The sequence below is a fragment of the Camelus dromedarius genome, chromosome 7 (genome assembly GCF_036321535.1).
Source record: "Camelus dromedarius isolate mCamDro1 chromosome 7, mCamDro1.pat, whole genome shotgun sequence".
NCBI classification, from domain to species: domain Eukaryota; kingdom Metazoa; phylum Chordata; class Mammalia; order Artiodactyla; family Camelidae; genus Camelus; species Camelus dromedarius.
Genome location: NC_087442.1, coordinates 7025182 through 7048864, shown reverse-complemented (window position 1 = coordinate 7048864; position 23683 = coordinate 7025182). Strand labels below are relative to the sequence as shown.

At 40.7% G+C, this 23683-nt stretch overlaps 1 protein-coding gene across 3 annotated transcripts in view; it reads left to right on the top strand.

Moving 5' to 3' along the window:
* CNTNAP2 (contactin associated protein 2) overlaps window positions 1-23683 on the top strand; it is a 1833097-nt gene that overhangs the window by 1345424 nt on the left and 463990 nt on the right. The window lies entirely within an intron of this gene.

Below are 23683 nucleotides of genomic sequence, written 5' to 3'. Positions count from 1 at the left end.
GGTTCCTCGTGCTCTGTCCGCAATTGCTTCATCCCTGTTCTTGGAATCCTGCATTGATGAGCACCTCATCCCATAATCCAGCTACCCTCTGCAGCAGAAGAGACATCCAGAGCCTGGGATTTCCTCTTGGTCAGACCTCCTTTATCCTGTGTTTGTGCCCTTCTAACAGCTTCTCCTCCATCGTGATGATAAACAATTCAATATCTGTCTTGATTAATTACCACAATGTAACGAGAATGCATTTTAAGTCCCCTCCACGGTGCTTTCTGAGCACTTGGTCATTCTGTCCATCCATGCGTCCATCTGCCAATCAACCAAGTGCTGTGTTCCAGAAAAAAGTTTTTAGCCCAGTACTTAATCATATTTTAGAGTGACTGTATTTCTTTAGCAAGCCCTCGTTATGTACTGGAGATAAAAGTTATTGGTCTCTGTGCATAGGTAGTTGGGTTTAGTGGATGAGGCAGACTGATAAACAGATTCAAATATGACAGAGGAATAGATCAGTTTTTTTAGGGACATAAGCCACGGGCTCCTAACACGCCATGATTAGCGTGAGAGTCAGACCAGTTTCTCTAGGAGTTGAGCTGAGCTAAGTGTTAGGAGTAAGAGTTGCTGCTTTGGTTTCCAGAAGAGTCTTATCACACTCTCATTAATGCTCCCTTAACGTTTTGTGAGTCACGTAGGGAGTGCTCAGAAAACAAGTGTGAGATTCATTCTTTATCATCCATTCACTTACCGTTTGTATTTTTTTTTTTAAAAGGATTTGAGACTTCAGTAAGTGGCTATAAGTAAATTTGGGGTGGATGCGTCTAGTACTTTGGTGCTGAATCTATTGGCACACCTCAGCTCTCCTCCAGCTGGCCTCGCCTTCCACGTGACATCCCGTTGTCCTGGGCCCTTCCCAGCCCCTCTGGGGACTACTGGGGACCTCCTTTCAGGCATCAGCTGGGATCCACGTGGACAAAACGGGAGCTGCCAGGCCCCCAGAGGGCACAGCATCACTTCTGCAGCGCCGTGCTGGTCCGAGGACTCCACGGGCCAGCCCAGATTCAGGGCGGAGACTTCAGGTCCATCTCGCCTGCTCGTAGGAGGGAAAGGACCCGCTGGTGGCCACCTCTGGAGACTGGTGCATGTCCTCCTTCTCACATTAGTGTACCCGTTGCATCCTCCCAGGGACTACAGTGTGCATGCTGAAACTTACCCCGAACACTTAACTGAAGTGGGTTGTTGCTAACGACTTTTGCTTGTGTTGAACCCCTGCCTTCATCCTATAGTGCTCCCTGGATCCTAGAGTTAACAATCTCTGTGCTTCCAATATTACTTCTTTGTTTGATGATACAATTTACGGCCACATAAAAATGCTGCCAGAATGTGACTTTTTTGTTAGCAGAATTAACACTCTAATGAGTCATTGTTTCTCATGCTTCAAGACCCAGTTAAATCTGACTTCTCCCATAAAGTCTTTATTGATCAGCTCGAAGAAGGTAAGATTTCTTTCTTTCTAAAATTCCTAGCAATGCACTTCTGGAACATAGTCTGGTTTCGATTATGGTTAGATGTGGCCATGCCTTACCTCTCTAATAGTGTAGAAAACCCACAGGAGGCAGTAAGATCTAATCATCGTTGAATTCCCCAAAGACTAAGTTGAGTCCGTTACATAGAACAAGATGCCTTTTCCTTGAGTCGGCAGGGATTGGGGTGGACCGGCCTGCCTTCTGGACCTCGTTTCCAGACAGCTGGTGGGGGAGGGGAAGGAGGGGCATAGCTCAGTGCTTAGTTAAGTCTACTTCTGCAGTCCTTCCAGCCAGTAATTGCAGCGTGAACAGGCGGCTGCCTTCCTAGGATGTGACTTAGAGGAGGTACAGGGTGGTTGGAAAGCTCTGTGGCACTGGTTTGACAGGGCATGTTTCAAATTAAGCTGTTTTCTCCCTGTCTTTCTAATTTCAGCAGACACTAGTGCCATCTCGGGAATCACTCTCCCTCTCTGGTACTCGGTTGCCCGTTTGTAAATAGCAAGTCTCCTATCATTGAGCATCTCCTCAGTGCCAGGCACGGTGCTAGGCATTAATGCTACCCCGCAAAGTGATAGTGAGAGGTGCGTTTTTCTCTGATTTCCGCCTTTCAAATGAAGACCAGATGTGGGACTCACCCAAGTTCTCTCAGCAGAACTGGATTTAAACTCGTGTCACATGAGTACCACATAGCCCTACCAAGGATGTGGCAAGGAGCTCTAACTCCCCCTTAGTCCTCACTGTGCTTTTTGTAAGGGATGTAGAGTACGGTCTGCTGGCTTTATTCCTTTACTCCTAGGGCAGCTCTTCAGTACCCTTTTTTTTTTTTTTTTTTTTTGGTTTATCTCATTCAGAACTTCGGCTGAAGTTTCTCTTATCAGTTGTTGGATCCTCAGCTGGCAATTTTCTTTTTGCCCGATATTGTATCCTGGTGTGTTATGTGAGAGTTTCTATAAAGGTTGAGACACAATGTGGTTTTGCTAATGAGGAGATCTGTGTTGCAAAGACAGACCTATTTTTCCTCCGTTCTTTCAAAAGACCGTGTACAAAAGCCTTTCTGCTCAGGTTAGAAGCACCTTTGCTTCTTTCCGATGCTCATCCAGCTCAGTCCCATTTTGGTTTCTGAGGCAAAGTCTCAGGTTCCAGAGTATCAAGTTGCACGGGGAGTTGCTGGCCGTAGTTGGAGTGGACATTTGTAAATGTGACTGAACAGACAGTTCATTTGAAGCTGCTTCATGGTTGTATTCAAAGCATGCGTCAAACCAATAAATGTGGATGTTGGAAAACGTTTTCTTTTATAGCGCTGCTCTCTATGGCAAATGCCAACTATTTCTAAATCTAATTCTAGAGTCCTTCTTAAATAAACATTATTTAGCTTTAATTTTCAGAAAACCTTCAACTAGAACCTAATGTAATTATATCTTTCGGCACATTGGAAGCGTGTTGTTTTGGAAGAGCACAGAACTGTGGGTGGGCAGGGTGGAGATACGGATTTGGACTTTCCATTTGTGTGCCCTTAGGAAATCTATTTTCTTTCTTAGTTTTAGTTTCCTGTGCTAAAAAAAAACAGGCGATAATAACATGTACCTCATAGGTTTTCTGTCAAGGACAAACTTAGGTATGATGTCAAAGATCTCACCACATAAACAGCAGGTTTTTTCATAGAAATATTCTCTTAGTTTGGATATGTCCCAGACAGCCTCTTGTGTGTTGATTTAATATGGGCAGGAAAATCTAATATTCATTTTTATTTAATTGACATCCAAAAGAACAATCCTTCCACCTTTGTATGAATTTTCGATAAGAAAAAAAATAGTATTTAACCAAGAGTCTATATTAAAGACATGTATCTGAATAAATGTTGGAAATTATTTTGTAGAAATGTGAATATAATCTGATGACATGTGAATGGTGCTCTCCCAGCCATTTTTCATCCTCCCCAAGTGAGTGAACATTAGAGACCGTGCCCTCTTCCTGACCGGGTTATCTTTCCAACGTTAGAGTAACTGAATGAAAGAGATCACTAAAACCAAGAATTTTTTTCAAATATTGTTTTGATTGTTATGATTTCAAATACAATTTTATCTTCTTGCAAGTTTGAACCATACAGTTTTGCTTAACTTATTTGAAAGCTCTGTATGACTGGTCAAATGCTCTACCTAGATCAATCTCTAACAAAGAATGACAAGAATGATAGAAGTTTTAATCTATTAGTGAAAAGCAAGAACCAGGTCCCACCTTGCTTTTGTGGCATCATAGCTATATCAACAAAGGCCGAATAAAAGTCAGACCTTTGCTGGCAGTCTTGTTTGAGAGTTGCTCGAGTATGGTATGCATGTTTAGAATTGATTGATAAAGGTTTGAGAAAGACGGTATGAACTCTTAGCTGGTCTTGTTCTCCAGTTTTCAATCTAAGGTGGATCACAGTATTTTTAAAAGAGAGCAGTTTCACAGTCCATCAAATCCTGGGCTTTCTGCTTGCCTCCTTTCTCAGCAGTTCTTGAAAAGGTGATACTTCAACGATGTTTGGTCCATGAAAGTCAAGTGCGATGCAAGGAAGAAGTACTGTGTGGCTAATAAATAATGATTACCGTATTGTGATTAAGTAAGTGTCTGATTATCAAATATGCTTAAATCAGGAGAGAGGGGCTTGACATCCTTTGATATGTCCATTAAGTCTCTTTAATGATTCACTGATGCACGTATGTTTCATTTTCAGTCTTGAGTCCAGTAATTCTGATTGCATCTGAAAGCATCCCAGTATCCTCAGGGCAAAAGATTTTTCTTGATTCTTTTTCTCACTCATTCAGCAAATACGTGGACAGTATTTACTACGTTTTACAAGAGGGGATAGAGAAGGAGCCTCCTTTTGGGGACTGCATTCTAACAGGGAAAGACGGACTCAAATGCTAAACCCAGTAACATAAAGTGTGCGCTGTGACAGCAACCAGAGAAGTGCAGTAGAGGGACCACGCAGGTGACAGCAGGGTAAGGGGGTGCCTGGGCTGGGGACTGTGGAGATGGCTTAAAATCTTTAATAGTTGTGGGAGCTGGCCTGAGTGACAAGGTGCCATTTACCAGAGACCTGGAAGAGATGTGGGGACTCACCAGGTGACTTCAGGAAAAGAGCCTCCAGCAGAGAAACAGCGGTGCAATGTCTCAAGGCAAAGTCTGCGTCTGGGAAGTTCCCGGCACAATAAGGAAGCCGGTGTTCCTCGAGCAGACTGGACCTTATTCTTTCTTTTCTCGCTTCCAATATCTTTTTTTTTCCCCCTTTGGGGGAATTTATTTTCCCAAAGACATAGCATTTGGTTTGCACAAATAATGTTTAACTATAAAAAGATCGTTCACCTTGATCAGGGCACTTACCTGTTCTCTTAGGAAGAAACACAGTTCCCATGAAAATGTTTAAACTGGACGGTTCTTACACTATGACAAGAGCACTGTAATAATGATGAAAGGAAGAGAACCAGTTAGCATGACAACTGCCCCTTCCTTGGAAAACCGCACTCAGCCTCCTTCCAGTGTCCCCACCCCACCCATCTACTCACTGTCCTGCCTCCGAGCCCTGGAAGCCTTTGAGGCCCCAGGCACTAAAGCTTCCTTTCTCTGCTCCAGCTGGTTCTCAGAGAGGAGCTGTAAGCTGTTAGCACTAAGGGGTAAGTGACTGATCGCACAATATCGTTTCCCTTAAAAGAATGACCGTCTAACAGAATTTCAGCCGCCTATGGGAGACGGGGGAGACTTTATATTTATGTTGGTTTTCTTTCTCACAAAGCAAAGGAACATCTGTTCTCATGATCAATCAGGGTACTGGTATAAACTATCCTATATAAATATGTGCCATATATACGTATATATGTATTTATATACATATCTGCATACAGACTATGTATATTAAGGAATATACACACACTAGAATTAAAGAACTTAGAATATAAGGCATTAAATCAAATTACATTAAATAGTCACCTGGCCCCTAAAGAGCAAGAGGAATTTAATTACATCAGAGAATTTGAGGAAACATTCAGTCCTCAGTTGATGGGAAGAATTAGCTGTCTCACCATACTGATTTGAAAAAAAAGCTAGTTCAGGTGGGAATCAGACTCATGGCTTATACTTTGTCATAATGCATTGGGAGGGATTAATTGGAAATAAGTTTTATTAATGAGTTAATTTCAGTTTCATTAAAGTGTATCTTCATGGAATTGCCAGGGAAAGTCAGAAACATTGTTGCTTCCTCCACCAGGTAACTGATACCGTCCCCTAGCAAGTCCATGGGATGGTATGTGCCTGGAATCTCTAATAACATGAAAGTCTTTGTAGGGAAAAAAAAATAATCATATGTCTTTAAACTTCCATGTGTATGTATATGGTAGAAAGGAAATGAATTGAAGCAAAAGGTAGCTAGGAATTTTGAAATGTAGTCATTAACAGCTTCACAGTTGTGTTGATAGCATCCAGCAGGGTTACCTTCTGGGGCAGAAACATAGATCGTTCCTGCTGTTCCTGGAGAAAGAATGAGGGGAAAATGAATATATGTTCACAAGACCTCTTAACAGAATAAGTGCTCTCTAGAAAAATATGGTCCACTCCCCAGCTCGCCCTGTAACTTTCCAATGTCAGCCCTGTAAGACAGCAGTCCTGTGAAATTACCCATCGAACTGATGAAATTAAAATATTTAAATTCTGCACATGCAGGCATGGAGGAAAATCTCACTTCAATTACAGCAGTTAAGAAGTCTGAAGTAATTTTCCCAGCTAGCAGTTGGCCATTCCGTTGAGATTGAAGGAATCTGCTACAATAACGGTTCTTATTAATTCACCGCTCTTCATTTTAAAAGAATATTATAATTCCTTTGTGATGTAAATTGTTGGGGCAATATGATGGTGCGGGTGCTTTGTGACTACAGAGTTGACAGGCTAGAAGGACAAAGTATTCAAGAACAATAGCTAACATTTACTGTCTGGCACTTTTTAAATGTTCTCTGTAAGATAATTCTTATTTCTGATTCATTTTTCTTTTTGCCTTTCCCAAAAGGGATTTAAGTTAATTACTTTTCCTAATGTGACTTTGATATTTCAGTCCCCCCAAATCTTCCAAGGAATATGCAGCTGAAATGTCATTCTGGTTCCTTTATTTCCCTGGGAACTCTGATATTAAGTATGGGTGTCACAGTGGAAAATTCCACCAGAAGAAAAAGTTAAACGAGGCATAAAATTTACATTAGTAACATCCCATTAACCCATCATCTAGAAAGCTTTCGTTACATGATTTTCATCATTTATGAAATTATTTTGGTGTCTTTTCTGGTCTTTTTTTGCCTGTAGGACTGAACCTTGTTGTGTGTTTGTCTCCATCAAAATGTTGTGGCTGCATTCGGCGCCATTCCTTCAGTGTTCTTCTCCTTTTTGCAAAAGGATGAAATTAGCTTAGTTTAATAATCGTCATTCCTGATTACTCTCTCTGTGGAGAACAGCTTGAGACACACATTATTTAATTAAAGAAAGTATTCGCATTGCCCTTTAAAACCTTCACTTTATATGACCTATTGATTGTGAAACCAATTAGTCTTACATGTAAAAATGTTACTGCTTTTTAGTACAGCGCTTGTACGTGTCATCGGGGTAGTCATCGCTGTGTAAAATGTGTGGTTCCTCACTGTCCAGCGAGAGGGAAAAGATCACTGCTAAGTCAAAGTTTTCATTTGAAAAATATTTTTTAATAAAAAATAGTTATCAGAAATGATAATCAGGTTTCTAGGATTGCATCTAAAGCAAAATAATCAGAACACTTGTTAATAATGTGCCTAGTGAAAATAATAATGGAGTTTAAAAATAATGGCAAAGCAACATCACAGCCCTAAACCGTGTGTTAAAACAAGGTCAAGAAGGCAGCGTTGAGGCAGGAGCAGAAGGAGGGAGAGTTCCTTGTCCACTTTGCGATAACTCAGATACTGCATAGTCGGGGGGCACTGAAAATTCATTAATCAGAGTCCAGTGCCATCTATGAAGTGATATTATAGAGCCAAAAACAATATTGACTTAGTTTTCTGTTGCTGCCACACAGATTACCATAAGTTCAGTAGCTTAAAACAACCCAAATTCTGTGAAATTCCCAACTCTGTAGGTGAGAAGTCTGAGTTGGCTCCAGCAGTTTCTCTGTTCTGCCTCATAGGAAGTTGAAACCAAGGTGTTAACTAGCTGGACTTCTATCCGGAGGCTCATTTGGGTTGTTGGCAGGATTCAGTTCCTTAGGGTTGTAAGACTGAGGTGTCTGTTTCCTTACTGCTCATTAACTGGGGAACTGCCCTTGTCTGCTAAAGGCCCCTACATCTCAGAGCCACCAAGCGTGGACTCTCTCGAGCTTGGAATCTGTCTGACTTTCCCTCTGCCACATTTCTACTTTTAAGGGCTCGTGTGATTCAATCAAACTTTCCCAAATAATCCCGTAAAATCTCTCAGTTGTAAGTCCTGTAGTCACATCTGCAAAGTTCCTTTTGCCAGGTAAAGTAACATCTTCGTGGGTTCTCAAGATTAGGGTGTGAACATCTTTAAGAGGTCATTATTCTGCCTGTCACGCACATGGTATGCTTTGAGTTGTTGTCCCAGAATTGAATTCATGGGTAGGTTGGATGCCCCAAAGCACAGGCTCAGGAAGCAGCCCCCTTCACAGGAGCAAGTGCTGCCCGCTGGCCTCACAGTTCAGAGATAAGTTCTCTTCCAACAGCTCTTAATGTTATTTCCACTGAGACACCCCGCCAGCCCCATTCCCTTGTGCTCACATACTCTGAGACTCCAGTTACTGCTTTGGGAAACTATGTTGTGGCTTGTGCTTAACTTCTAGTGAAAAGTTAAAGGTGTTTTACGTAAAAACAGAGTTACCTATTTCACTAACATTGTCTTATGCATTGGAGAAAGCAGTAGTGTTTTAGATTGCTTTAACAGAATTTCTCTCCAAAACAAGAGAAAGTCATCTTCCATCTCATTTTCCCTCAGAGCAGGGAGTATCTTTGGCATCTCAAGGGGTCTGGTGAATCAGCAGCAGCCCTTCCTTGTAGAGAGGCCACACAGATGTCCTGGGAGAGAAGTGGGAGGGAGACACACCAAGGGGGCGGTGGTGGGCAAAGTCTAGCCTGTTATGAAGCAATCAGTGCTTCAATTTGATCATTTCATTCACTGAAATTTTCATATACTCTAATACAATGTGAAATTGACAGAATATATAAATCTTGTAGAAAATAAGAGTAAAGAAAGGCATTTGAGACTGAAATTATTTCAGAAACACATCAGAGGATATTTGAGTCTTGAACCAGAACTTTAAAAATAATAGAGATGGTTGGTATATAATTTAGTTTATGCTTAGAAATGCTTTTTCAACAACAACCCTCTGAAAATTATTAGGGAACCAACTGCTTGCTCTGAAAATCAACAGTCAAAAGAAAAAAATATCCTTTGAAAGAACTGTATTTTCCAGTAATCAAAATGGTCAACTGATGAGGGGAAACTCTTCTTTACAGAAGTATTACAGCTGGTAAATATAGAGGAAAATTTTTAAAAGTCATTATTTTACCGTGTTCGTGAAATAACTGATGCAGAAGATGGTCATCGGTGGCTGAACTTGTTGGTTTAAAGATTGGGGGAGCACTGGACAGCAGAGGGGACAGATTTTTATTGTGACTGAAAGTGGAGAAGCTGGAGCTTTATCTTCGTCCTGATGTACTGTGATATAAAGCCCACCGCACCCTCTGTGAAGTCCTGTCAAAACGTTAAACTGATATGCACCCAATATAGGAGCACCCAAATACATAAAACAATTACTGACAGAGATAAAGGGGGATATTGATGGGAATACAATCATAGTTGGAGATTTTAACACCACATTAACATCACTAGACGGATCTTCCAGACAGAAAATAAATAAGGCACCAGAGAAACTAAATAATACAATAGAAAAATTAGATTTGGTGGATATTTTTAGAGCATTACACCCCCCCAAAAATAGGATATACATTCTTTTCAAGTGCACGTGGAGCATTTTCTAGGATTGATTGTGTACTTGGGCACAAAAGAAACCTCAACAATTTTAAGAAGATAGAAATTATCTGAAGCATCTTTACTGACCACAATGCCATGAAACTAGAAATCAACAACAGAGACACAAAGGAGAAAAAAAGGAAAGCATGGAGATTAAACAATATGCTATTAAAAACCAATGGGTCAATGAGGAAATCAAAGCTGAAATTAAAAAATACCTAGAGACAAATGACAATGAAAGCACAACCACTCAAAACCTATGGGACACAGCAAAGGCAGTGCTAAGAGGGAAGTTTATAGCGATACAGGCCTTCCTCAAAAAAGAAGAACAATCTCAAAGAAACAATTTAACCCACCACCTGAATGAATTAGAAAAAGAAGAACAAAAAGCCCCAAAAAGCAGCAGAAGGAAGGAAATAATAAAGATCAGGGAGGAAATAAATAAAATAGAGATTAAAAAAAAACATAGAAAAAAATCAATCAAACCAAAAGCTGGTTTTTTGAAAAAGTAAATAAAATCGACAAACCTCTGGCCAAACTCACAAAGAAGAAAAAAGAGAGGGCACAAATTAGCAACATAAGAAAGGAAAATGGAGAAATTACAACAAATAAAATGGAAATACAGAATGTCATATGAGAATATGATGAAAAACTATATGGAACCAAAATGGAAAACCTAGAGGAGATGGACAAGTTTCTGGAAACATACTTTCCACCAAGACTGAATCAAGAAGAAAGTGACGACTTGAACAAACAGATCACTAGAAAGGAAATACAAATAGCAATAAAAAACCTCCCTACAAATAAAAGTCCTGGACTGGACGGCTTCACCGGGGAATTCTACCAAACATACAAAGAAGAACTCATACCAGCCCTTCTCAAACTCTTCCAGATGATTGAAAAGGAGGGAATACTCCCAAACTCATTCTGTGAAGCCACCATCACCCTGATACCAAAACCAGGCAAAGACACTACCAAAAAAGAGAATTATAGGCCAATATCACTGGTGAACATAGACACCAAAATCCTCACCAAAATATTAGCAAATAGAATCCAACAACACATAAAAAAGATTATACATCATGACCGAGTAGGGTTCATCCCAGGGACACAAGGGTGGTTCAACATATGCAAATCAATCAATGTAACACATCACATCAACAAGAGAAAGGACAAAAACCACATGATCATCTCAATAGACGCAGAAAAAGCATTTGATAAAATTCAACACCCATTTATGATAAAAACTCTCACCAAAGTGGGTATAGAGGGAACATATCTCAACATCATAAAAGCTATATATGACAAACCTACAGCCAGCATAGTACTCAGCAGTGAAAAACTCAAAAGCTTCCCACTAAAATCTAGGACAAGACAAGGATGCCCACTCTCACCACTCCTATTCAACATAGTCTTGGAAGTCCTAGCCACAGCAAGCAGGCAAGAGAGAGAAATAAAAGGGATCCAAATTGGAAAAGAAGAGGTAAAAGTGTCACTATATACTGACAACATGTTACTATATATAGAAAACCCTAAAAGGTCCACACAAAAATTACTAGAGCTGATTGAAGAATTCAGCAAGGTAGCAGGTTACAAGATTAATGTTCAAAAATCAGTCGCATTTCTTTACACTAACAATGAATCAACAGAAAAAGAAAGTAAAGAAATAATCCCCTTTAAAATAGCACCCAAAGTAATAAAATACCTAGGAATAAATCTAACCAAGGTGGTGAAAGAATTATACACAGAAAACTATAAACCATTGAAGAAGGAAATTAGAGAAGACTTTAGAAAATGGAAAGATATCCCATGCTCATGGATTGGAAGAATCAGTATTGTTAAAATGGTCACACTGCCCAAGGCAATCTACAGATTTAATGCAATCCCTATCCAATTACCCAGGACATATTTCACAGGACTAGAACAAATCATAATAAAATTTATGTGGAACCATCAAAGACCTAGAATTGCCAAAGCATTACTGAAGAGAAAGAAAGAGGCTGGAGGAATAACTCTCCCAGACTTCAGACAATACTATAGAGCTACAGTCATCAAGACAGCATGGTATTGGTACCAAAACAGACATACAGACCAATGGAACAGAATAGAGAGCCCAGAAATGAACCCACAAACTTTTGGTCAACTCATCTTCGACAAAGGAGGCAAGAATATACAATGGAATAAAGACAGTCTCTTCAGCAAATGTTGTTGGGGAAACTGGACAGCAGCATGTAAAGCAATGAAGCTAGAACACTCCCTTACACCATACACAAAAATAAACTCAAAATGGTCAAAGGCTTAAACAGAAGACAAGATACAATAAACCTCCTAGAAGAAAATATAGGCAGAACATTATCTGACATACATCTCAAAAATTTTCTCCTAGAAGAAATAAAAGCAAGAATAAACAAATGGGACCTAATGAAACTTACAAGCTTCTGCACAGCAAAGGAAACCATAAGTAAAACAAAAAGACAACCTACGGAATGGGAGAAAATTTTTGCAAGTGAAACCGACAAAGGCTTGATCTCCAGAATATATAAGCAGCTCATATGACTTAATAAGAAACAACCAAACAATCCAATCCAAAAATGGGCAGAAGACCTAAACAAGCAATTCTCCAAGGAAGACATACAAATGATCAATAGGCACATGAAAAAATGCTCAATATCACTAATTATCAGAGAAATGCAAATCAAAACTACAATGAGGTATCACCTCACACCAGTCAGAATGGCCATCATTCAAAAGTCCACAGATGACAAATGCTGGAGAGGCTGTGGAGAAAGGGGAACCCTCCTACACTGCTGGTGGGAATGCAGTTTGGTGCAGCCACTGTGGGAAACAGTATGACGATTCCTCAAAAGACTAGGAATAGACTTACCATATGACCCAGGAATCCCACTCCTGGGCATATATCCAGAAGGAACCCTACTTTAGGATGATACTTGCACCCCAGTGTTCATAGCAGCACTATTTACAATAGCCAAGACATGGAGACAGCCTAAATGTCCATCAACAGATGACTGGATAAAGAAGAGGTGGTATATTTATACAATGGAATACTACTCAGCCATAAAAACTGACAACATAACGCCATTTGCAGCAACATGGATTCTCCTGAAGAATGTCATTCCAAGTGAAGTAAGCCAGAAAGAGAAAGAAAAATACCATATGAGATCGCTCATATGTGGAATCTAAAAAAAAAAGAAACAAAAACAAAGTATAAATACAAAACAGAAATAGACTCACAGACATAGAATATAAACTGACGGTTGCCAAGGGGGTGAGGGGGTGGGAAGAGATAGACTGGGATTTCGAAATTGTAGAACAGATAAACAAGATTATACAGTATAGCACAGGGAAATATACACAAGATCTTATGGTAGCTTACAGAGAAAAAAATGTGACAATGAATTACACATGTTCATGTATAACTGAAAAATTGTACTCTACACTGGAATTTGACACAACATTGTAAAATGATTATAAATCAATAAAAAATGTTAAACAAACAGACAAAAAAAAGTTGAACTGGATCTAATTGACTCTCGGTAGATAACTTCCAGCCAAAAGGAAATAGAGCGGTGGTTAATGACACAATGATGGAACACACAGAGATCTAGAATGAGGGACATTTTATAGGATGAGAGATGCAGTTTCTGTGAAAAATAATGGCATCTGAAAAAAGGAGGAAGAGGAGAGAAGGACAGTTACAGGTTTTAAAAAAAGGGACTTAGGAGACTTGACTATAATGTTTGTATCTTTGGATCTGAATTTGAACATAACTATGAACATGACATTTTTAAGACAATTACAAAATTGTTCATATGGACTGGATATGATACAAGCGTATTATTACTATGTAGGTGAGATAATATCAGTTATTTTGTGCAAACAATGTGTTTTCAGAAATGGCTACTGAAGGATTTAGACGTGAAATTACATGCTGCTGGGATTTGCTTTAAAAATCTTTAGCAAAGGGGATAAATGAAGCAAATGTGGCAAAACCTCAATAATTATTGAGCATAAATGATGGGTATATAAGGATTCGTTATACCGCCTCCCTGTCACCGTACATTCGGTACATAAAACTTTTCATTAAAAGTTTTTAAAATGCATATTCCCACTTAATTGTGTACCTTAAATCTGTTGATACGTATTTTAACAAAGAGGAATGGTGTTATTGTTCTGTAGTGGTGTGAGTGGATATCTCTGTTCTATTCAGTGTTGCCCTCTCAAATTGCTGGTTTCTTGTAGTATTTGGTCTAATTTCCTTGAGGCTCTGTACCTTAGGGCCTATGTTAATTGATAAGGCTCCCCTTTTTTTTTTTTTTTGAGATTTCCATTAATAGGCAGCCTTCCATCAGAAGCACATTGGTTCTGCTAATATAATTTGTATGCAACTTTTCCCTATTCCAAGATCGCAGAAGCTAAATCGTGTGCTAACAAGGGAACAGGAACGTAATTGATCACATTCGCTTTGCCTTTGAGGGAAGTGTGGTGGTCGGTCTCAGAAGGCTGACTTAATGAGTCCGAAGTGATGGATGTCCAGCGCAGTCACGTGTGTGGCACCTTCTCCGGGTGAACCGGGAGGGGCGCGGAGTCTGCTGGGAGACGCAGAGGGATGTGTTGTCTGCAGGTGTTAGGTGGAGCTGCTGTCAGAGGGAAATGCTTTCTCCATTTCTATATACACTGCAATTCTATCTGATCCCAGCCTTCCCCCAGACCCCCAGAATTTAACAGTGCTAATTCTTAGTTTGTATATATTTTCCCCAATGGTTAATTATAATCCTTTCCTTTTATTAAGTTTGATTTTCCAGACTTTAAAAAGAAAAGCAATTAACAGAATGGCTTAAAGGCTAAATGAGAGCAAATCTCATTTTCTTAGGAGACTCTGTCATTTTCTTATTTATAGTTAGAATGTCTGTTTTCAGAGAAAAGGAAGGAAGGGAAGGTGGCTGTATATTAAAATCACAGCCTTCAGGGTGCGTTCCTTAAATGCGGAGCCCAGCAGAACCCCTCTTGGTGTCCGTAGCGCTCTAGAAACACCGAATCCAGTTTCTCGATATCTCTTGTTGCATTTTGTCACTCTGTTCTGCAGAGTGATTTTGTTCACAGGTAATTTAAGCTTTGGATGAGGCTCTGGTTAATTCAGTGTCTGGATAAAAGAAGAAGTAATTCAACTGAAAGGTCACCATAGAATTTTAATCATAGAAGTGTCAAAGCACAGCGAGGCACAAACCTCATTAGTGATGTAATGGGGAAAGAACGCGGCCTCAGATAAATGGTACCAGCGCCGAAAGCTGTGTGCTGTGAGCTGTGCCAGCACTAGAAACAGGTGGATTAGAAATACAGGACACCAGACTCTATCCTTTCTTGAAAGGGCCATCTCCCCTTCAGCTCCCAGCAGCCCCACCGAAGGGGGTCCCCCGGCCGGTGCCCATTTCATCTTTATCTTCCTTTCTCCAGCCCCGACCCAGTCATGCATTTGTGTCCCAGATCTGGATCCTCATTTAAAAAAAAAATTCCCATTCATTTAAATTTTAGTTTATATTGTTATTAGTTTATACTTTAACACTTTATTATTTTTACTGAGGTGTACTTTTCACGTAGTCTGATGCAGACTTTGAACATACAGTTTGACAAGTTGTGACGAAGGCACACACTCGTGTGCTCCGCACCTCTATCATGATACTAGAATATTTCCGTCTGTCTAGAAAGTTCCCCCACCCCCATGCCGCATCCCAGGCCATCAGTGCCCTGCAGCCCCGAGGAAACCACTGATCTGATTTCGCTCCACCTAGATGAGTTTCATCTGCTCCAGAATTTCTTTTTTTTCAGGTGTACAGCAAAGTGATTCAGTCAGACATACATGTATATATATGCATGTATATACACACCCACATTCATTTTCAGATTATTTTCCACTACAGGTTATTACAAGATGTTGAATATAGGTCCCTGTGCTATACAGTAGGTCCCCGTTATTTATCTATTTTATATATATAGTAGTGTATCTTTGTTAATCCCAAACTCTAATTTACCCCCTACCCCCATCGAATTTCATGTAAATAGAGTAATGTATACTCTTTGAAGTCTGGCTTGTTGATTTATCACAGTATTTTTGAGCTTTGTCCATGTTGCTGAGGAGTGATTCCACTGAATAAATATACCTCAGTTTATGCATCTGTTTTCCAGTTCATGGGTTTGGGGAATGTTTCTAGTTTTTTTTTTTTACTATTATGAGTAAAGCAGCTGTGAACATTCTTGCATAAATCTTTGGGTAGATCTATTTTTTAAATTACACCTAGGAGCGGACCTGCTAGGTCAGAAGGTGGGTGTGCGTTTAAAGTTATGAGAAACTGCTAAGCAGTTTTCCAAAGGGGTTGGTACCTGTTTGCTTATCCACCAGCAAAGGAATGTAGTTCCAGCTGCTCTGTACCCTCACCAACATTTGGTGAAGTCAACGTTTTAAATTGAATTTTATCCATTCTGGTGGGTATGGGGGGGTCCGTCCTTGTGGTTTTAGTTTGTATTTGCTTAACGACAGATGATACTGAACACTTTTTGAGCTTACTGGCTATTACATATCTTTCTTCGTTAAATGTCATTATTTGTCTATTTTTTGTTAAGTTTTTATTATTGAACTATGTAAGTACTTTATTTTGGATCTAAGTCCTTTGAGATATATTCCATGCCAGTCTGTGCCTACCTATTTACTTTCTTCGTGATATATTTTGATGAAGGGAAGTTTTTCAATTTTATCGAAGCTCATTTTAACATTCCTTTCTTTTATGATTACTGTTTCCTCCATATTATCTAAAAAGCCTTTGCCTCCCTAAGGACACAGTATTCTCCTTGTTTTCTTCCAGAAGTTTTATAATTTTAGCTTTTGCACATGGGGGACTGACTCGATTCAAATTAACTGTTACGTATGGCGTGAGCGAGGGATCAAGATTTCATAATTTTCTCTATAGTTACTCAGTTGTTTCAGAAATTCTTGTTTCTGAAAAATGTAAAATTACTTTCTTCTTCCTGTTTCCTAATTTCCTTCCTAATTCCTTAGGTGTCTTTATTGAAGATCAGTTGACCATTATAGCTGTGTATTATTCTTAGACTATCCTGTCCCATTGATCTATTTTATGGCAATGTTATGCTACCTTAATTAGTGAACTTTATAGTAAGCTCTTCATGTACTAATGTGGAAATATTTCCAAAATAGACTGTTGATAGGAAAAGACTGAGGGGAAAGTAACATATATGTTCATGTATGTTCATATATGTTGAATATGTGTTAAAAACCCTGAAAGTGGGGAGGGCATAGTTCGAGTGGTAGAGCTCATGCTTAGCATGCACGAGGTCCTGGGTTCAATCCCTAGTACCTCCATCAAAAAAAATAGTAGTAACTAAATAAATATACCTAATCACCTTCCCCCCCCCCAAAAAAAAAAAACTTTAAAAAAAATCCCTGGAAGAATGTACAAGATGTTCATCACAATAATTAGAACACAGGCATGTCTCACCTTATTCTACACATTGAAGGTCTGTGGCAACCCAACATTGAGCAAGTCTATTGATGCCAGTTTTCCAACAGCATTTACTCACTTCATGCCTCTGTATCACATTTTGGTAATTCTTGCAATATTTCAAATATTATTATTATTATATTTGTTATGGTGCTCTGCAATCAGTGATCTTTGAAGTTACTGTTGTAATTGTTTGGGGGCACCATAAACCATGTGCGTATAAACTTCACTGATAAATTTTGTATGAGTTTTGACTGCTCCACTGACTGACTGCTCCCATTTCACTCCTGTCCTCAAGCCTCCCTGTTCCCTGAGACACAACACTATTGAGATTAGGCCAGTTGATAACCCTACAGTGGCCTCTGAGTGTCCAAGTGAAAGGAAGAGTCACACCCATTTCTCTCATTTTAAGTCAAAAGCTAGAAATGGTTCAGCTTGGTGAGGAAGGCATGTCAAAAGCTGAGATGGGCCGAAAGCCAGTCCCCTTGCACCAAACAGTAGCCACGTTGTGAATGCAAAGGACAAGGTCTTGGAATAAATTGAAGGGCTACTCCAGTGAACATACAAATAAAGTGAGACAGCCCCAGTGCTGACAGGGAGGAGGAAGTGTCCGTGGCCGCCACATTCCCTTAAGGCAGAGCCTCATCCAGGGCAAGACCCTAACTCTCTTCAGTTCCATAAAGCCTGGCACAGATGAAGGAGCTGAAGAAGAACAGTGTGAAGCTAGCAGAGGGCGGTTCACGAGGCTTAAGGAAAGGAGCCGTCTCCGTAACATAACATTGCAAGTGTAAGAGCAAGTGCCGATGTAGAAGCCACAGCAGGTTATCTAGAAGGTCTAGCTATGTTAGCGAATGAAGGTGGCTACTGGGAACCACGGCTTTTCAGCGTAGACAGAACAGCCTTCTGTTGGAAGAAGATGCCTTCTAGGACTTCCATAGCTAGAGAGGAGAAGTCAATGCCTGGCTTCACAGCTCCAAAGGACAGGCTGACTCTCCTGTTAGAAGCTAATGCAGCTGGTAACTTTAAAGCCACTGCCTATTTACCATTGCAGAAATCCTAGGGCCCCAGAATGATGCTAAATCAACTCTGCCTCTGCTCTATAAATGAAGCAACAAAGCTGGGATGACAGCACAGCTGTTTACAACATGGTTTACTGAATGTTTTAATTCAGCTGGGACAACTGTTGAGAACTACTGCTCAGAAAAAAAGATTCTTTTCAAAATATTACAGCTCATTGACAATATACCTGGCCACCCAAGGGCTCTGATGGAGATGTGCAGTGAGATTCATACTGTTTCCATGCCTGCTAACAGAACATCCGTTCTACAGCCCATGGATCAAGGAGTTATTTTGACTTCCAAGTCTTATTATTTATTAAAAGGCCTTCATAAGTCTGTGGCTGCCATAAACAATGATTCCCCTGATGGACCTGGATGAAGTAAACTGAAACCTTCTGGAAAAGACTCACCATTCCAGATGCTATCAAGAACTTTCATGATTCATAGAAAGAGGTCAGAATATCAGCATTAATAGGAGTTTGGAAGAAGTTGATTCCACCCCTCATGGATGACTCTGAGAGGTTCCGGACTTCAGTGGAGGACGTCCCTGCGGATGTGGTGAGGTTCTAGAAAACTGGAATCAGAAGTGGAGCCTGAAGAGGTGGCTGCATGGCTGTAACCTTGTAATCAGATGTTAACAGGTGAGGAGCTGCTGCCTATGGGTGAGGAGGGACAGTGGTTTCTTTCATCTTGGTGAGATGGAGCTACACCTGGTGAGGATGCTGGGAAGAGTGTTGCAATGACAACAAGGGGTTTAGAACATTACATAAACTTAGTTGATAACGCGGCAGCAGGTTTTGAGAAGACTGACTCCCATTTTGAAAGAAGTTCTGTGGTGAGTGAAATGCCATCAGACAGCATTGTGTGCTACAGAGAAACCGTTCCTGAAAGGGAGCCTGCTGAGGTGGCAAACTTCACTGTGTTCTCATTCTAAGAAATCGCCACAGCCGCCCCAGCCTTCAGCAGCCACCACCCTGATCGGTCAGCAGCCATCAACACTGAGTGAGGCAAGACGTTCCGCCAGCAGAATGACTACGACTCTCTGAAGGCTCAGATGATGGATAGCATTTTTAGCAATAAAGTACTTTTAAATTAAGGTATGCACATTGTTAAGATACAATGCTATTGCACACTTACTAGACCACAGTGTAGTGTAAACATAACCTGTACATGCACTGGGAAACCAAAAAAAATGTGTGATTCACTTTATTGCAGTGTTTGCTTTATCGCAGTGGTCTGGAACCAAACTGACAATATGCCTGAGGTGTGTCTGTAGTTACCTGCGACAGGTGGGAGCATGTGGTGACGAGCAGGAATACGCAGAAGAGTTCTCACTGTATCTTCAAGCAATTTGACCGTATTAATTACTCAAAACTTTAATTTAATAAAAGTGAATAGTATGGGAAATACACTATTGTCTCAGGATAGAAAAAAACTTTGAGGTGGCAGCTCTTTGGAATTGTATTTTTAAGTCCAATTATATTTTTTCAGTCCTTGAATTTTTTTAATGTCTGATTTATTAATTCAACAAATATTTGAGCACCTATTGTGTGTTGAGCAGTATTTTAACCCCTAGGAATGCTGGAGTGAACCAGACTGACATGTTTCTTATGTTCAGGGTACGTACATTCTAGTGCAGGAAAAAGATAGTAAATGATAAATAAAACAGATGTTTAAACTGAATGTGATGAGTGCTGTGAATGAAATAAACATGAGAGAGGGGCAAGGCAAACATGAGAAGGACTTTTAGAGAAGATAACTTACGAGCTGAGACTCAAATGCCAAGAATGATCCAGAGGCGTGAAGAACTGAGGGGGCAGGAGGGGAGGCCCTTTCCAGGCCAAGTAAAGTGCAGAGGAAAGGGCCCTGAGGATGGAAATGGCTGAGGAGAAACAGGAGGAAGGCAGGCAGGGCGTAGGGCATCATGAGAGTGACACAGGGTGAACCTGTGGAGGTGGGCATGGGCTCGAGCAAGCAGAGATGTGTAGGAAATGATGAGGAATTTAGATTTTACTCCAGGTGCAGTGGAAAGCTGTTGAAGTTTATTGGAAAGTTATTGAAGGAATGAAATGATCTGATCGAGGTTAAAAACAAAATACCATTCACTTTGTTGGGGTCAGCAATGGGAAAGAAAGAAAATCAGGAATTTTATCACAAAAGCCAAGAAAGGAAAGTGTTTGTAAAACAAGGTGCCCAGTTGCTCCAACCCAGAACCAAAAACCATCCACTAGATTTAGTAACAGAACCCCTCTCTGGTCTGAGCTGAGCAAATTCTACAGAGTGGTGAGCACAGAAAACAGACTGGAATACACTGGAACGTGAATGGATTCTATTTTATATTCCCAGCACCCCCCCCAACACACACACACACACAGCGCGCTCAAATGAGAAGTAGAGAATTAGAGAAAGAAAAATGTGGACAGTTCTTTTGAGTGTTCTGTAAAGGCAATAAACACACGGAGGTGTTGTGTGTTCCCCGAAGGGCAGATCTCTGTGTTAGTTTAGCGCATTTGGAACATATTTAAATTCCTCATAAGGAAAACTGCTTTTATAACAAGGTGCTCTTGGTGTTTTAGTGACTGAATTTCCATGAATAAATTCGAAATGAGTCTATTTTAGGTAATCCCCACCCTGTTGGAAGTCATCTTATTGGAAGTTTCCCCTGAAGGTTCTAAGCTGGCTTCTAGGTGTATTTTTGGAGTGGTGTACATTCCATCCCCCTCTCGGATTGTTCCAGAATGGCCGTGTGTAGTGACGGAACGTCTCCTGCCCCTTTGCCACCCTGCTCACCCACGTCGGCTGTGTCAACGGCCCTTGACTGATTTAGCCCCATTGTTAATACTCCTGTAAGGAATTGTGCCCTGAGCCTTGATGCTCCGGCACTAAGCTTACACCAAACAGGTGTTCCAGAGGTTCATGCTGATAATTGTCAATGGCATTTGTAGAATATCACGAAGACAACGTTGTCCATCAGATGCATGGCTGCATTTAAAGTATGCGGGGCTGGCAAGGGAGCTTATTACTTAATGAAAAATAGTGATTCATAAATGTAAGTATTTTAGCACTCTGCTCTTCCTTGCTATTTGTCACCTCTCTAAGAGACGGATTTTAGTGCAGAAAATATTACCGTAGCTGGACACTTTGTCTTCTATAATGGGCACCATCTTCTCAAGTTGATTGTGCACGTCAGCTTCCAGACTGTGAATTTGACTCCCTCTTTCTACCGTCTGCCTAGACGCTTGTTGTGCTTAATGATTATGGAAAATTCTGGGTTCTTTTTCTTCCCAGCCTTGTCCAGTATGCTTTCTCTTCTCTTCTCCACTGAACTCATGTGTGTTCTTCCAGTTTTCTGCCTCTGAGGGAGGCTTCAGTTCTTGCCCCTTCTTCAGCCACAGTTGCGAGAAACCTAATTGTCATCAGCGAGCTGCCTGCTGCTGAAAGCTATTAGCGCCAGTGTTGTTAATGACCGACCCGGTTGCACGTGGTGATTTAAGAGGGAGACTTACTTCTCGCCCCTCCCGAGGGCCTTGTTCTTAAACGAGATTCCTAAGCTGTTTACTCTTCTAGCATAAGGGGTATTAACCACTACCCACCGCACTTCATATATCAGTGCACGGAACTGAAGTAACGGGGAGCTGAAAACGTATCACCGCATTTCAGGCACACCCTGAAGGAGCTCAGCCCCCCTCGTTTTAGCCTCGGGAAATTGGATAGCACCGCCATTTGCTCTGAAGTTATAAATACTCTTTTCTTCTGGGGACTAGAGGATGAGAGGGGTACACTTAGATTTCTTTTAGGAACTAAACACATTAGAAGTAACCTGCAAAATCAATACCAATTACTTGCAAGCAAGGGCTGAAAAATCACTGAAGCCATGGAGTGTGCACATGGGTGGTGATGGCTTAAAACAAAGGAGATACTGGCGTGGCTGAAAACACTCACAAAACAGGAGCCAAGTAACCAAGGTCTCTTCCACTTATTTTGACATTTGGATATTAATTTGTGCAATCCAACGATTGTTGCACTTAAAAAGAAAAATAAATACAGCAGCCAATAACACAATATAAGAAGGATATTGTAGTGACTCCCTGGCAAGGCTGAGGTTTGCGTTGTCTTCCTGGTAAACATCAAGGCATTCAGAGGGTATGGGGGGAAGGGTGCCTTATCTACAAAACCCAGCAAACCTCTCTTAAATTCCCAGGCTTTCTGCTTGCCAATGTTGTGCGTTTAGTGTCTCAAGATTCTATTTAGCAGCCATTCACTCTGAAAGGCTTGGTGAGCCTTTACCGGTTTAACTGCATAGTCCCTCCTGTATTCAAAAGACTGAAATAATGCCTTTCAAATTCCTGGAATGCTTCAGTTTGTGTCTCAGATTAAACAGAAAATAGGCTGTCTTCCTTTCTCATTGTCTTCTAGTACCGTGGGGAGCAGGCAGCGGGGTACACGTGTCAGTTAAGATATGGACCCAGAAACGTAGCTTTCTCAGCCTGGTCATAATGGAGAAGCCCCAAGAAACTATTAAGGCTCTTAAGTCGTTTAAGTCCATGACCAGTTTGTGCATGAGTGTGAGTGGGTGGGTGGAGGGAGATACTATAGAATTTCTCAGGGTTTACAGCCCTGCTTACCACACAAGCCAGGCAATATGGAGATGACGCCAAGTATTAAGTCTCATGTTAGGAGGGAGAAGATGGGATATCTGTGTATCCCCAGTGTGAATACCACCAAAGGCAACTCCGGGTCCCCCTGGACAATTCTCTCAACTTCACTTTTGCCTTCTCTGGACCTGAGAGTGGTACGATCCATAGTCCTTGGAAGATTTGTCTCAAAATACCGTGTCATCCACAAAGCCCTTTCTTACTAGCTTCCTTCTTTCTTTTTCAATATCAGAGGGTCTAGTTAATATTTAGGAAATAAAAGAAGTAAATGGCTGGCCACACAGTGCCTGAAAATAAGAGCTCTCAGTAATAGCTGAGGGAACCGAAACAGGGGAGTGTGTCACAGAGCCCTGATGTCTGTCCCACGCTTCCCATAAAGGGAAGGCAGACAGGGAGAAGGAAGCTTGGCTTCAGCTGAGCTCGGGAAGTGTCCCGATTAGGTTTGGGAGATTGAAGTAACTTCACAGGATGTGCAAAGCACTGGTAAATTCACTTGCTGCCGATTGTGCTGAAGGTGAAATATTGCTTGAAGAGTCTAATGTGTTCTCAACCTAATATTCACCTAATTTTTTTTTTAGAGCTTTCTTTTGTGGGGAGGTAATTAGGGCTGTTCATCTTTTTTTATATAGGTCCTGGGGCTTGAACCTGGGACCTCATGCCTACTAAGCATGTGCTCTACCACTTGAGCTATACCCTCCACCCCACCTAGTATTCACCTAATTTGTAATTTTTTAAAAGGCATTAAAATATTGGAATTTGATAGTTATGTTTACTTTTATCCTTTGAAACAAAAATAATTCTCATTTCCATTAATGTTCAGTTGTTCAAAAGAAAATTGAAAGAGACAAACAGTATATGTTTGTGTCTATGGGTTTTTGCAGTTGATAGACCGA